The following is an 11,808-nucleotide window of genomic DNA, read 5'->3' as shown; positions in this document are numbered from 1 at the left end:
CTCATGATATCTATTTTCGACTACATTTATGTGTTTCTTTGCATTGCATGTGCATTGGTGCGCCTAGGACACCGTGTTTGCCATCTGCTATTCCTGAACGGTTTGCCGGAGGCTTGTCTTGTCAAGGCATGACCATAAGGCTGACCGGTTGTGGGCTCTGCCAGTATGGGAACACAAACCCCGGTTTTACCGGGGCACCCTTTTTGACCATTCGACCTAGTGCATATTCGGATCCATAGTGACCATTCCAAACTAGGACAGGTTACTTACCCAATATAGGTTGTTTGAAACCGCTGCGTGCGTAGTGAAACCCTAGCTCCTGACAAAATAGGACAGGGAAACCCTACCCCAACATAGGGGTGTTTTGGCTCTCACTTATCTGTTATGTGCTTTTAGAGTGCGTCTCTACAGGAATGCATGTATCAGTCTACAAGTTTAGGCATCAGGCCTGCAGGCAGCAGTTTAGTAGTTTGGGCATCAGGCCTGCGGGCACCAGTTCAGTACTTTGGGATTCAGTTTACCTGAGGGCATCCGTTTACGGGCAGAATTCTGTAGAGCACACTCATTCAACAATGCTCATATCTGTTCAGGTGAAATCATGCTGAGATGCTGTCTGTTTTCTCTTTTGCTAGGCAGTCTTGGAACCATAGCTTCAGAAGGCCCCAGTATTCCCCGGATACACCGAACTTGTGTTGATAGACTTTGTTGGGTCAGAGATTCAGTTCAAGGGGAATCGGTGTTCCTTTACCAGAGGCAGGGTGAAAAGGGCCAGTCAGGCACAAATCACCAATTCAGCAGTTACCAGATCAGTGGCCCTTATCCCCCCCACCAGTGAACAGTCAGGCTGAGGTCTCAGTTTCTATTGCAGGGATAGATACCAGTCAGTCAGATGGATCAGCAGAACACATTAGGAATGGAGGCAATGATGCGCCAGATGTAAGAAAGTATGAAACTCATGCAGTAAGATGCTGTCCGCCAAGCTGAATTTGCCAAACAGCAGACTGCGATCATGGCCCAGCAGGCCGAGCTAATCACCAGGCTGCAACAGCAAAATGGAGCATCTGCTTCACACCAAGCCCCTCCCCCACCAGGAGCTCCAGCGCCTGGGAGGCACCAAATGTCCAGGGAGACACGAATATTTCGAGAGGATCGGCTCCGCCCCCGATCTTACCCCAGCTGTCTAAAGCACCGATCAACCTGCCGGATTCTCCCTTTGAGTTCGAGGTAGACCATACAGCGTTGAAGTTGAGCAAGCTTGAAAAGTTGTTCAAAAAATCCCAGGGGGTAAAGTCCATCCCGGACATTGAGGACGGGTACACCGACGCAGCTGTGACACTGCCGGACAGGTTCAAGATGCCTCACATCGACCGTTTTGACGGGTCAGGAGATCCCATGGTCCACCTGAGTTTGTTTTCAGATGTTCTGCGCCCGATGGGCTTGACAAGATTACAGAAGCTTTCCCTTTTTTGGCATGACCCTGTCGGGTATTGCGGCCATCTGGTACGCCAAATTGAAGGATTCAGTGAAACGAAACTGGGATGAAATGGCCGAGGCCTTCGTTGCGCAGTACTCCTATAACACCCAGATCGAGATTACAACCCGTGATCTCGAGACAACAAGGCAAGAGCCTAAGGAGAGTTTTTCTGATTTCGTAGCCCGCTGGAGGGCCAAGGCTTCAATGATGACCCTGAGACCTACTGACAAGGACCAGATCAGGATGATTATGCGCAATCTCCAGCCAAAACTGATGCAAAAGATGATTGTACTCCCCTTCCCTACCTTTTCTGATCTGCATGAGATGGGGGTACAGATTGAGGACGCTATGAAGTAGGGCCTTCTTGACCAGGAGAAAGAGTAGCCCAGGAGGGCATTTTCCCGCAATTCAAATGCGACCACCAGTGGTGATGTAGCTGCAAGATCTTCTGATGTGGGCATGGTTACCACCACCGTATCAAAAACAGCTACCCCATTCACCGGTGCGTCCGGAAGTAGCTCACAAGGAACCAAATACCCACATCGAGTCAAGAGGGTTTTTACCCCACTTCATATGCCTTTGTCAAAGGCTCTGGAGGTCTTAATCTGGAAAGGGCATCTGAAACCGTTGGAACAACGGCCCCTACCCGATCCTATCCCTGCAAAGCATGATCAGACTAAATACTGCGCCTACCATCAACAAACCGGTCATGACACCAACAGTTGCTTTCGTCTGCGCCATGATGTACAAGATCTGTTTGACAACGGGGTCATTGCCGCACCAGGTCCTACAAAGTCTATCGGCACTTGATCAGTGAATTTGTGGGGGGATAATGTGATCTGATCAGAGGTTGAACCAGCTGCGGGTGGCGCTCGATTTACTCTAGATGTGGGAAGGACAGGCACTGTTTTAAGCATTTGCAAATGCCAGTTTCTGACTTGGGTATTCGGTCAGTTTTGTCGTTTTGTATTGAGTTAGTCTTTTCATACTGAGTCAGTTGAGGTCTGTCTTGTCGTATCGAGTTAGTCCTGTTATATAGGGGTCGGGTGATCCCGAAGGGTGTTACCTCGGACATCACTGTTTTGTTTCGTGTTTGTCTTTTTGCTTTCTTTGAGTCTGTTTCTACTGAGGAGCCAGTTGTACCAACAGATCTCAATGAAACAGCAGTGATTGTCGCACTCTTGTATTTGCTTCAGCCGTGTGCCAGAAGATTTGAATGAAACGGCAATGCATCTCACCTGCTCTTTTGTGCCTTGAATTCATTACATTAACCTAAGTTTTTCAAAACCTTTCGAACACTGCGGTGAAAACGAAGAGGAAGGAATTCCTCGGGTTTTGCAAAAATTTGATCAATTGAGAGAAAGAGAGGCGTGCTAAGCCCCTTAATGAATGAAATCATGCTTGTTAGCGTGAGTACTGAGAAGGACCTTGGCTTGATCCAGACTGGTTTCACACTATCTTTAGCGCGAGCGATTTGTCGCTTTCTTAAAAATTTTCAAAAACAAAATGTTTTGCGCAGTCCTGCGAAGACTTGTGTGGAATCGCTCTTGAGATTGTGCAGCTTAAGATCGCTCTCAGCCTCGAGACTTGAGCCCTTGCTTTCAAACCTTGACCTTGGATTCAGAGTGTTCAACGGTCAACTGCGATATGAGGCCTGTGTGGCCAGATTTGAAACAGCCCTCGAACAAGAGGCACCAAAGTCAGACAAGAAGGTCAGACCTCATCAGAAGAAGCTTGCAAAGCTAGATCAGGAGCACCCCTCGAGCTAGGGGCAAGAATTTCAAATGTGCTCGAAGAGTCCAAGATGAAGATCGGCAAGAATGCCAAACCCCAGAAGGGAGGAAAGAAGAAGACATTGTTGAAGGACAACCGAGTTCCTATCCACAAACACCAGGGGCAAATTCGCTCTCCATTGGATGGACTCTTGCATCGTCAGCGAACAACAGCCATTCTCCTGGATTCACATGACTTCGGGATCTCAAAACCATTTGACATGGACAAAGCTATACTTTTACCCTTGAGAGGCTCGCTGGGCCGAAAACCTGGAAGGGCGACCCAGGCAAAAGTTAGAGCAAGAAAAGAAGAAAAAGGAACAAAAAAGAGAAAAGAACAAAAGAACAAAAAAAAGAAAGATGCAAAGAAAAGAAACAAAAAAAAAGAAAATCAAAAAAGAATGAAAAAGAATGAAAAGCTACAAAAATTGAAAAAAAAAAGAAAAGAGAAGAACAAAGCTCGCAAGGTCGAAAACCCGCAACGGGCGCCTTGGCAAAAGTTAGAGCCTAAAAAGGAGAGGTTAAATACCCGAGTGTACCTTAACCCCGAACTACGTAAGGCTTGATTCCCATCTTTGGGATACGTAGGCAACTTCATTCTGAAGTCCAGCCGTAAAACACTTCAAATTCGATTGTGTCCATGCGATGGTTCTGGTCATCTTTGTCTTCTGTGTATCTAAGAGTCTGGTTGTGTTCGTCGCTCTGAGGACTGACTACAATGCGCTGTGGTGCTATCCAAACAAAGGGCAACTTTCCGTTGCCATTCAAAACGCCGCAGTGTCATTTCAAACAAGGGGCAACTTTCCGTTGCCATGCAGTGTCCTTCAGACAAGGGGCAATTTTCCATTGCTATGGGTCCGAGGTTGTGCATCTCAAGAGTAGGTTCCGTGCTCGTTGAGCAGTGGTCGTTTGCAAAAATAGTTTTTGAGAATTTTTACTGAGGTTGACTAATCTTCTCGAAAAGTACTCCATTTTTCAAAACTGAACCATTTCTTGGACCCAAAAAAGGAAAACTCTCAGTGCTCATAGCCTAACTTGCATGATTTTAAATCAGAAAATCGAACAAGCATGTTAATCAAACTCTCATTTTGGTCACAATTGTCTTAGTAGAAAGCCAAAAACAAAAAAATGGTCGAAATGATGAACTGGGGGCATAGTTGAGTCAGGTGTTCTATCTTTTCCCCTTTGTCAAAATACTTGCCAGAAAGGGCACTCTAGTTGTCGGAAAGGGCACCGTATTCGCCAGAAAAGGGCACAACAAAGGGCAGAAAGCTCTCACATCCTCCAAGCAACGAGGTATCAAGCAAAGTGCGAAGCACGAACTAGAATGGGGCAAGATATTCCACTTCCTCATCTGGACAGGTCTAAACACGTCCAAACTCCCCGACAGAGCATCATTAACCGATGTTAGTTGCAGATTTGCTATACATCCTGTTATAGCACAACCCCTCCGAGAGAGGAACTCACTAGCTGCGCGCAGGAAAAGAAGAATCTGGCAGAATGCTAGGGGCACGAGCCCACAGTTTGCTGTTCATCCATCAACCACCCAGGGGAGGGATGAAAAATGAGAGATTGAAGAATACAGAGATGTGCGATGAGAGAAAAAGTGAGAAAAGGGCTTTCTCAGAAAAATAGAGCTTGAGGGCCGAGTGATGTGAGGATCACAGATGAGAGAGGGTGGGGAACAATACCCGGTGAAACAGGCTCCCTGTGCACGTCTGTGTGTCGTGTCCTTTGTTTTGTTTGCCTCGATTCTTGCTTTGAGTCGTTCCGAGCGTGTCTCGATGTGTTTAGATTGTTTTACTTTGTTTTTCCTTTGTCGAGTGGTGTTTAGGTTGTGTGCCTTTTATTTCTGTGTTGAGTTGTCTTGCTGTGTTCAGTCGTAGGCTCGATACTCAGTCAAAAGCTCATTTATCAATTCAAAAATAAAATCGTTTTGCGCTCCGAGTGCCGTGCCGTTCTCCACATCTGTGCAAAACAAGATTCGTTCTTTCATAAAACCGCAGGGTTCAACCCAGGTCACGTCAGAACAGTAAAACCAGGACCTATCTAAAGCTATGAGTTCCAGACTGCAAAGCAAAAGCAAAAGAGGAAAATGTCGGGTATCTGAGTTTGTTTCGACTTCAGTAAAGTTCCAGGACTACATTCCGTGTGTACCTCTTCAGGTCCTGCCAATGCTCCGAAGTATGAGTGTGCCTCTACCTCAAGCTCAAGATCAAGTCTGCTTCAAGCCAAGATGGCAATCAGAAGTGCTCTCCTTGAGGACCGTTTCATGCCAGGGACATCTTGGCTGTGTTTGCAATGAGTTCCTACGAGACCAGCTGCGACGGTGGAAACTAGAGTTCGAATGGCTGATGCCTGGAACACAAAGGTTCAGGATTTCCGAGACTAAAGTCTGGTTTAAATACCCAGAGGCGTGTCCTCGGCTTGAAATCTTTATGGAAGCCCCATAGGTTGAGATAGCATGTATGCACCTAAATTCTGGATACTGAACCAACCAAGTCTGTCACCCCATTGGAGAATAGGGAAAGTTGTGAATGTGGTTAGGAAGAAAAGTGGCATCCCAAGTGTTCTACGTGAAGGACCCTTGTTAGCATTTCAGAGCCTTTGTACTGTAAGTTGAAGGTAAGTGTTCGAAGATCACGAGGAGAGATCCCCATCAGAGTAGAGCGGTTCATCGCCACTCACCTCATGAGGTGCTTTCTAAAGCGCCGCTTTGTCCATTTATTGCTTTCCTTAAGCATCATGCATTGTAATGCATTGTACCTATCAAGTTTCTTCCTCAATAACGCACGATATTGTATGTACGGTTCATTCAAAGAAGTTCCGTTTTAAGATCATTTATTTAGTGCATCAATCACACTTCATTTATTTAGTGTATCAATCACACTTCATTTATTTAGTGTATCAATCACACTTCATTCATCTAGTGTATCAATCACACTTCATTCATCTAGTGTATCAATCACTCTTTTCACTTTTAGTGTATCAATCACACTCTGTTCACATAGTGCATCTATCACACTTTGTGTTCACTTTTAGTGTATCAATCACACTTCATTCATCTAGTGTATCAATCACACTTCATTCATCTAGTGTATCAATCACTCTTTTCACTTTTAGTGTATCAATCACACTCTGTTCACATAGTGCATCTATCACACTTTGTGTTCGTTTTTAGTGTATCAATCACACTTCATTCATTTAGTGTATCAATCACACTCATTCACTAAGTGCATCTATCACACTTCGTGTTCACATTTAGTATATCAATCATACTCTGTTCACATAGTGCATCTATCACACTTTGTGTTCATTTTCAGTGTATCCATCACATTCGTTCACTAAGTGCATCTATCACACTTCGTGTTCACATTTAGTATATCAATCATACTCTGTTCACATAGCGCATCTATCACACTTTGTGTTCATTTTCAGTGTATTCATCACACTCGTTCACTAAGTGCATCTATCACACTTCGTGTTCACATTTAGTATATCAATCATACTCAGTTCACATAGTGCATCTATCACACTTTCTGTTCATTTTTAGTATATCAATCATACTCTGTTCACATAGTGCATCTATCACACTTTGTGTTCATTTTCAGTGTATCCATCACACTCCGTTCAGTAAGTGCATCTATCACACTTCGTGTTTACATTTAGTATATCAATCATACTCTGCTCACATTGTGCATCTATCACACTTTGTGTTCATTTTCAGTGTATCCATCACACTCCGTTCACTAAGTGCATCTATCACACTTCGTGTTCACATTTAGTATATCAATCATACTCTGTTCACATTGTGCATCTATCACACTTTGTGTTCATTTTCAGTGTATCCATCACAGTCCGTTCACATAGTGCAACTATCACACTTTGTGTTCATTTTTAGTATATCAATCATACTCTGTTCACATAGTACATCTATCACACTTTGTGTTCATTTTTAGTATATCAATCATACTTTGTTCACATAGTGCATCTATCACACATTGTGTTCATTTTCAGTGTATCCATCACACTCGTTCACTAAGTGCATCTATCACACTTTGTGTTCATATTTAGTATATCAATCATACTCTGCTCACATTGTGCATCTATCACACTTTGTGTTCATTTTCAGTATATCTATCATACTTTGTTCACTAAGTGCATCTATCACACTTCGTGTTCACATTTCAGTATATCAATCATACTCTGTTCACTAAGTGCATCTATCACACTTTGTGTTCATTTTTAGTATATCTATCATACTTGCTTCACATTGTGCATCTATCACACTTTGTGTTCATTTTCAGTATATCAATCATACTCTGTTCACATTGTGCATCTATCACACTTTGTTTTCATTTTCAGTATATTAATCATGCTTTGTTCACATTGTGCATCTATCACACTCTGTGTTCATTTTCAGTATATCAATCATACTCTGCTCACATTGTGCATCTATCACACTTTGTGTTCATTTTTAGTATATCAATCATACTCTGTTCACTAAGTGTATCTGTCACACTTCGTGTTCACATTTAGTGTATCAATCACATTTCATTCATATCTATCATACTTCGTTCGCATAGTGCATCCATCACACTTTGTGTTCACCTTTAGTGTATCCAACACACTCGTTCGCATAGTGCATCTATCACACTTTGTGTTCGCTTTTACTATATCAATCACACTCTGTTCACATAGTGCACCTATCACACTTTGCGTATATCCATCATACTTTACTTCACTTGGTGTATTAATCACACTTTATTTATATAGTGTATTCAGCACACTCTCTTCACTTTTGTGTATCTATCACACATGCTCGCTAAGATTGCATCATAACTGCATGAAATATAGTTGTTGCTTTGCATTCTTGCTTAAAACTGTTGCATCTATTGTGAATATGTGCTTCATTACAGCTTGCTGCATTTGCGTGACCATTAAGTTACCTTCGGCTTCTCGTATTGTCAGTTGCATTTTGCCCCTGCCTACGGGCATGCCTGCGGGCACATCTGTGTTATTTTGTATGTTTGTCTAAGTCTTCGGCCTTGTTAAAAATGGGTTGTCTCTGGGCTTTGACATTCACTCCCGTCACTTGTGACTTTCAAGTTCTGTCAAAGAGGGGCAACTGTAGACACCCCATTTTTGACCGACCTTAAGACTCAGACATCACCGATTGAGCGCTCGGTGATGTTGCATATTGTGCTCGTTCAGAAGTTTCAGAGTCTCGGCTGCGAGCCTTGCCTCCGGACTTCCGGACTCTTTTGTGCTTTGCCTCGGTTTGCGAACCAGGCTCTGTTTTCTCTGTTTTCTCTTCTCAAAGGGAGGGAGAGGTCTCGTAGATCATCTCTCAGTGGCCGTAGGCTACGTTTCGTGGTCGTAGGCCATTTTGCCCGTTTGGAGCCCGGTTTCCGATTTTTCGGAGCCGTTGGCCGTGTGCCTCGGTTCGGGACCGCTTAACCACCTCCGTTTGCCTCAGTTTTTGGCATACATCTTATTTGCTCCCTTTTGAGGGACACTGTGGTCCGAGAGACCAACTTCGTGGTCGGACACCACTTCCGGTGCCTAACAGCCCACTTTCGGGGCTCCGAACTGCGTGTTTTGGCTCCCGAACCTTCATTCTGCATTTTTGGGCTCCGACCCGAACTTGAGATAGTCATATTTTGAGGTCCTTTTCATGTTTGATTCAGGACCTTTTGCTGTTTGAAATCTCCTCCTATCACTTGCTTCTTTAACGCTCTTTTAAGCCTATTTTTGCACGGTATTTCAGGCTTACTTGTGAGCTGTTTTGGACTTGGTCATAAACTAAAAAGTGTTTTGTTTTGAGCCCCTCTTCAACTTTGTTGAAGGGCTCTCGGCCATTTGGGTCCAGAAGCTACCACTTGCTTTTATATCCCACTTTTTGGCCTTTTTGGGGGGAAACTTGAATTGTTTTCCCCCCCATTTTCCCCCCCCCTTTTTTCCCCCCTTTTTGCCTATATAACAGCAGCTCCAGCTCTGGTTTAAGGGTTACAAAATTTCCCTCTAAGGCCCTTGCATTATATCTCTCTCCCTCTATATTTTCCAAGCTAAAACACCCTTAGCCCTACACCATTTCTTCACCAACCCATAGCCCTACCCTTCCATCCTCCATTCCAGCAGTTTGGGAGTGTTCTTCAGAGCTTAGGAGTGCTGAATTTTGATCCAAGAAGCTACCAAAGTTTGGTCTTCAAGGGTGAGTACCATTCCCACTCTTTTGAGCTTATTCTTGTATCATTTCTTAGCCATACATGCTTACTGTTTTGAGCTCCGGCCCTAACTGAAAGTGGCATTTTTTTGAGATCCTTTTCACTTTTGTTTAAGGGCCTCTCACTGTTTGAGGCCTCCTTGTTGCACTTGCTTCATTATCCCTCTTGTATGCCATTATCTTGTGTAGTATTTTTGGCTTATGTATAATCTGTTTTGAGGCATGTTATAAACTAAAGAGTTGCTTATTTTGAGCCCTTCTTCAACATTGTTGAAGGGCTCATTTCTGTTTGTGGCCTCCATTTACTACTTGCCATTATATCTCTCTTTTGGCCATATTTTTGCATGACTTGTTAGACTCGGATGCTTCTGTTTTTGGGCTCTTTTCAGAACTGAAAACAGTCTTATTTTGACCCCCTATTCATGTTTCATTGAGGGTCTTTTACTGTTTGAGGTATCCTTTATATACTTTGTGTTATATCTCTCCTTTTGGCCCTATTTTGCATAGCATTTTGAGCATTTTTGTATACTGTTTTGGGTCCGGCCATCAGTTGTAAAGTGAAATATTTTTGGCCCCTCTTCAACATTGTTGAAGGGCCCCTTTGTGTTTAAGGCCAGCAACCACTACTTGTTTATTTGTCCATCTTTTGGCCCTTTTCTTGCATGAGAGCTTAGCCATACCTGTGTTGGTTTTTGTGGTTTTCCATAAACTGTAAAACATCATATTTTGGGCCCCTCTTCAACATTGTTGAATGGCCCTAATCTGTTTGGGGTCAGCAGCTGTGAGTTGCTTCTTTATCTCACATTTAGGGCCATTTTTGCATGCTTGTTTTGCCCTATTTTTGCTTGCTTTTTGGCCATGCTTTGAACTATAAAAATGCTTATTTTGGGGCTGCCTTGCTTCTATATTTTCATTCCATGTACCAATTATGCATGCTTTGTATAGCTGTAAGCCATTTCATGTACCTAGTTTTGCATTTCGGGAGAAATTCCATGCATCGGGTGTCATTTCGCCTTGTTTCGGGGTTGTTTTCCCCCTCATCTTGCTACTGATTTTTGCATGTTTTCATGTCATATTCCATGTCTTTGCCATGTCTCATTCGAGTGGCATTTCGGTGCCTGAGGGTCGGTCCTCGGTTTGAGTTGTCTTGTTTTCATCTGATGGCCTCCTATGTGAGTGTGGCTGAGGCTCTCTCATGTTGGTGTAAGCCCATTATTGCACTGCGTATGCCATTTCATCCATAGCATTGTGTATGCTCGGTTGTGTATTACCTCGTGCAGCGTGTATGCCATTCCATAACATTGTGTATGTTAGGATTGTATCTTAGTTGTATTTCATGCATGACATGCATATTGCATCGTGTTCGGGATGGGAGTTAGCCCGGGCACGGGAAACGAGGTACGTTCCGTACTCCGAGTGACGGAACGTGACTCAATTCCCCAGTCACCGACACTCCGGATTATCCATGATGGAGTTAGGTTTTGTTGTATTTCCATATGCATTCATTTCATATTGAGTTGTGCAATTCGACTCCTCGGCCATCATGCATCGATATGCGTGATTGGTGGCACGAGGATCGAGACATGCATACATTTGTGAAAATATATTGCCATGCCCCTTTCCTGCTCTCTGTTGCAGCAAAATGAAGAATCAGTAACTTTTCGGAGCTTGGCACGTATTTCAAGAATAGGTGCAAACAGAGGCTAATTGGGGCATCGTCATGGATTTCTGCACAAAGGCAACCCGAACATGCATCATTCATCACCCGGAGCGGAATCAAGGCAGTCCCTGGCTTGCATGCCAGTTTTTTATAGCTTTCTTAGTTAATTTGTTAATTAATTAGGAATTTGTACATTATTTGGACTGTATTATTTGGACTGTACTATTTATTCGGACCCTCTGCGCGAGGGCATAATTGTAATAAGTGTGCGTGTGTGTGTTGTATGTCTTCCAACCCCACGTCTTTCTTCCCTTTTATTTATCCGCTTATGATGGTCAGATTAGGGCATGTTTCAATTAGCATACAGTATGACAGCATGTTTGCATCATTCATCTGTTTTGCATGCACCGGGCTCGGCGCATCATACTAACTGCATTGTATTTTCAAATTCCAAATTGAATACATGTTAGCTGTAGCATTTCATATGCCATGTTTAGAATAGCCGAGCCTGCTATAGTTGCATTTTTGCATGTGTTGCATTAGGCACTTCTGTATAATTAGGATCATGCATAGATTTCTAATTAGCTTCTTTTTTGGCTCGGAGTACTCGGTGAGTTTTATGCTTTAGCATCCTTGCATGCGTGTGAGTGACTGCCATGAATAGCATGCTTACCAT

The sequence above is a fragment of the Camellia sinensis genome, chromosome 6, assembly GCF_055761805.1.
Source record: "Camellia sinensis isolate YWXY chromosome 6, ASM5576180v1, whole genome shotgun sequence".
Lineage (NCBI taxonomy): Eukaryota > Viridiplantae > Streptophyta > Magnoliopsida > Ericales > Theaceae > Camellia > Camellia sinensis.
Note: the sequence above shows the minus strand (reverse complement) of the source record.